General features: G+C 42.1%; 1 pseudogene across 1 annotated transcript; it reads right to left on the reverse strand.

Annotated features, from left to right (window-relative positions):
- Positions 1 to 234: 234 nt before the first annotated feature.
- On the reverse strand, positions 235 to 1,024 carry LOC308429438 (large ribosomal subunit protein eL8-like; annotated as a pseudogene). Its single transcript has one exon. The product of its transcript is annotated as a large ribosomal subunit protein eL8-like (transcript).
- Positions 1,025 to 5,114: the final 4,090 nt, after the last annotated feature.

Raw genomic sequence — 5,114 nt, forward strand, 5'->3', positions numbered from 1 at the left:
GGAGATTAAATCCAGGTCCAGGAGGAACGTGTGTGCTAGGTAAATACTATATAGATGAGTTTTATCCTTGGTCCTCAAGTTTCTTTTAGACAAAGACTTAAGGGTGTTTAGATATATGTCAGTGAATTATCTTAAAGTTAATACAACACAGGAGATGGAAAAAATCAGAAGATACTCTTTTTTTTGTAAGATAATTTTGTAATTATATTTATTTACAGAAAACTTAGTGTGCATTTAACCCAGTTTAGTGGCAAGTTCTTTAGCCTTTGCCTTTTCCAGCTTGGCAATTCGAGCCACAGACTTAGGACCCAGAATGTTGTCTCCTCAGTGGCGGCAGATCTCGTCGTATCTGTCATTATAATTGGTCTTAATAGCTTCCACTGGCTTAGCCAGAGCACCCTTGTCTTCCGAGTTAACCTGTGTGAAGGCAACAGTGGTGCATGTCTGCCTGTGGACCAGGCGCCCCAGCCTGGCCTCTCCCTTGATGATGCAGTAGGGCACCCCCATCTTTCGACACAGGGCAGGCAGGAAAACCACCAGCTCAATGCGGTCTACATCATGGGCAATCACCACCAGCTGAGCCTTCTTGTTCTCCACCAAGGTGGTGACTGTATTGACTCCTGCTTGAAGGACAGGTGGTCTTTTAGTTGGGACATCCCCTTTGCCAGCAGCTTTCTTCTCAGCACGGGCCTTTGCTTCTCTTGCTTTGTCTCTGGCCTGTACTTGTGGACAAGCTTAAGCATCTGAGTAGCTGTTTGCCTGTCCAGGGCCTGGGTGAACTGGTTAATGGCAGGAGGTACTTTGAGCCGCTTATAGAGGATGGCCCTTTGCCTCTGCAGCCTGATGTAGCGTGGCCATTTGATGAAGCATGTTAGATCTCTTTTGGGCTGGATATCCTGCCCAATGCCAAAGTTCTTGGGCCTTTTGTCAAACTAAAGATTGACCACCTTTTTGGCCTCTTGCTTCTTGACTACAGCGGGGGCCGGGGCCACCTTCTTCCCTTGTTCTTCTTTCCTTTGGGCATCTTGCTCGGCTGGAGGAGAGAGGCTGAGGACACTCTTTAACGTGTTGATCATGTGCTCTGTACAGAGATGGCTCAGGGCTCTTGCACTGGACCTAAATTTAATTCTCAGTACCCTCAGTCAGGCCCCCACAACTGTCTGTAACTCCAGCGGCAGCGGCAACAGCAGCTGTAGCTCCCTCTTTTGGTCCCTTCAGGGATCACACTCACATGCACATACCCATGTATAGATACACATTTATACACACAATTAAACAAAAATAAATGTAAACTTTTAAAGTATTATTTCAATGACATCATCATGAATGAGGATTTTCAAAGAATTGAAAACTGCGATAAAATAGACGTTGAAGCCATAATTCCACACAAATCCGTATGAAGTTTATAATACACAGACTCTGTAATCTATCTAACTCTTCCTACAACAGAAAGGAAAATTGAGGAACAACTCAGAATATGTGTGGAGCCAGTGTGACCAGAGGCTAATAAAAGTGCAGAAGTAGCTAAGAAGTAGAGGGAAGAGCATGGCCAGAGGAGCAATGATAAAATGTATCCAGTCTAAAGGGAAAGACCACAGAGGCAATCAAGTAAGAGCCAGGGAGCAGCCCAGCAATACAGAGCAAGAAAGCTAGAGGCTTCTTCCTATGTGATGGCTGAAGGTTTACCTAATAAAGACAGACACTCTGGAGGATTTGAGAAGTATTGAACAGTAGACCATGAGGTTTCTGATCTCAAGAAACTCTTGTTGGAGAGACATAGCTTTTCCATGGGAAGTTAAGTAACCACACAGGACAAATAATTTAAACAGTGATGCAGAGAAATGTGTGGTTACATTAGGAAAGTCTTCAAAATAGAGAGGATCCTAGAGCTCAGTTTTTGATGAATGGCAAGAGTTCAAAGGGATAAGATAAAGGTAAAGATTAACAATGAATGAAAATGGAAAGAGAAATGTCTGGTATATTATGAGAAAACAATGAAACCAAACTTGGGGGGGTCTACTAACCATGGTTTTCATTTTCTATATTACATAATGCTTTGATGAATTGTAACCTTGCAATCCCCCCCCCCTTTGTAGGAGTGTCCAGTTCCTAAAGAGAGCAAACATGTCCACAGTGTGCCTCTCACGCAAGGCAGCCTGTCTTAAGTCCAGACAAGCTCCTGTCTGCCTCCTTTGTGCGACCTAAATTGCCCTGGTGCTGGCCACCTAGCCTCAAATTGAACTCAGTTGCCTTTCTTCTTTCAAGCAGTAAAACAACAAACTTTCCCTTCCCCTCTCCACCTTCCTTTTCTCCACCCCTTACCCTTTTAAGAACCAAGCTGGCTTCGGTTTCTGAGCTGCGGCACCTCTGCCCCGACTTCCTGAGTAACTGGACTTTAGAGGTGCACATCTCTTTATCAGTGGTGAACATCTTTTGGATCGGTTGCATTTGCCAGGTCTCAATAAAAACGAAGTTCCAAGTACATTTCACAACCTCCAAGTATAGAAGGTTTGCAAAGAACGATACTACTTATGGTATAGTTTTGGTAACCTTGGGGTTCCTGGAACCAGATCCTCTCAGAAAGCAAAAGAAGCCAAATGGGTTTAAATGATACAGTATAAAACACATGTTTATCTAATTTTATATGTGTATATGGGGGTGTGTGTGTGCACAGGAGTACAGTACCCGAGGAGGCCAGAAGAGGGCGTCTGGAACTGGCGATACAGTCAACCACATGCGCGCGCGCACACACACACACACACACACACACACTAGAGTCCTCTCAAAGGGTGAAACATCTCTCCAGTTCCTGATCAAGTTTCAGATTCCTCTTTGCTGTTTTCCAATGAAACCCACCAGTTGCATTTCTAGTTTTCTATAAAGGTTTTCAAACACTTCTTTACTTCCAACTACATATTTGTGAAAGCCTAGATTTTCCTCATTTGCTTGAACCAAAATAACACATTTACCACATATTGGATGCAAATGAAAGCAGCTGTTTTCTGTGACGCCAGATGTGAAATTTCTCAAAAATGTAAAGATGACTCTTGTTTACTAAATTTGTTTAATTTTGATTTTTTAAATAATGACTTATTGTGGTGACATATTAAATGCTAATTACTTTTTAATGAATCAGTATGTAAATATTTTCAACAGTTCACTTTAGTTTCAAATATAAAAAAAGTTCAGTAATTCTTGGTAACAAAAAGTTATTGAGATCACATTTTTAAAACTTATTCACTTTTTTATGCTATGAATACACTGTTGCTGTCTTCAGACACACCAGAAGAGCATCAGATCCCATTACAGATGGTTGTGAGCCGCCATGCAATGGCTGGGAATTGAACTTAGGACCTCTGGAAGAGCAGTCAGTGCTCTTAACCCTTGAGCCATCTCTCCAGCCCTCACTACTTCTTATAGATCTGTTTAAATGGTTATTTTTTTTTAGGATTCATTTTTATTTTTACTTATGTACATACCGGTGTGTCTGAGTAGGTTCAGGTTTATGTTGCAGGTATTAACAGAAGCCATTGGGTTTTCAGGAGCTGAGTTTTGTAGGTAGTTGTGAGCCTCCTGACAAGGGTGCTGGGACCTAAGCTCAGGTCCTCTGGAGGAGCAAGTGTCCTCACCTGCTGAGTCATCTCTCTGTCTCCTGCTTCACTGCCTTATCTCATTTTGGTCGGTTTTGGTGGGTCATATTCATCTAGAAATTCATTCATGTCTTAAACTTTTTCAAATTTGCGGATTATGTGCTTTGACACTTAGACCTAAAGATTCTCTGAATTTTACGGCTAATTGTTGTAATGGCTTCTCTTTTATCTTGATTTTTACTAATTTGGATCTTCTTTCTTTCTTTTGCTTAATTTGAATAAGGGAGTCTCAATCTGTTTATTTTTATTTTTTAAAGAAAAACCAAAAAAATGTTTTTTTATGTCAAGGAGTCTTTGTATTTTTTTCCATTTCATTAATCTCTGCTATTTTTTTAATATGGATTTTGAATTAAGAATTACTTAATGTTATGGATTAAATGCCAGATCAGCATTCTGCTTTTAAAATGACCAATGACAGAGCTTAGTGGAACCTAAAACTGTGGAATATTTTGGTCTTTTTATTACTTATTAATTTTATTTTATATGTACAGGTGCTATTTGTATGTCAGCACGTCCCCTACAGAGACTGACCACTGAGGCAGAGAGAACATCAGATCCTCTGGAACTGAAGGTACAAATATTGTGAGCCACCGTGTAAATTCTGGGACCCAAACACAGGTCTTCGGCAAGAGCAGCCCGCTCCTGACTGCTGAGCCATCTCTCAGCTCCTTGGCCGATGTTTATGTATGGCAATGTGTGTGTAGATGTTATCTACGTGTATATTCCCATTGATCTATTATTAGCACGGTATCAAGTTAGCTCATAAGTTACTCCTCACCTAAGTCAAGATTGTTAAGTTTTTGTTTATGATGCCATGGAGCTTTAGAACAGAAGTTCCAGCCCTGGAATCAGTAGGTATGGCTTGGCCACCTGTCCCAGTACATCAGCTGCAGAGACAAGTAATGATGAAGAACAGAGAGAAGGATTCACTCGGTGCAGCCCTGTGGGGGAGGGAACTGGGAGTCCTTGCAAGCTGGCGTGTCGGGTGTAGAAATGAGGACACGGAGCACGCGTGAGAGAAGCCTGTGAGCTCCAAGTGTAGCTATGGAAATGAGCGCTGCAGTGGCTGAGCACCTTAAGAGCTCAGCCCTCTCGCCACCTTCTCACTTGGCAGCACTTCCTTTCTTGATAAACGGTGTCTACGTCTACCATAATCAATGTGTCCCTGGTCCAATTCTGTGTTCTGTGACACAGGACCTGGTCATTGGCAGATGCACTCTGGACTCTGATCTGCACCTATCACAGGGAGAGCCAAGAACCAGGAGGTAAGACTTTTCTTTAATGTCTGAAGTACTTTAACACAAAGGCATCTCTGATGCTTACTTTCCTACCTCCCCTTCTTCCTTCCTCTCCTTTCCTTTCTTTCTTCTTTCCTTCATTCCTTCCTTCCTTCCTTCCTTTATTGTTTTGCTTCCTCCTTTCATTTTCCACCCTGAGCACTTGGCAAGAGTAGGAAAACTCCTA

The sequence above is a fragment of the Micromys minutus genome (assembly GCF_963924665.1).
Source record: "Micromys minutus genome assembly, chromosome: 13".
NCBI classification, from domain to species: Eukaryota; Metazoa; Chordata; class Mammalia; order Rodentia; family Muridae; genus Micromys; species Micromys minutus.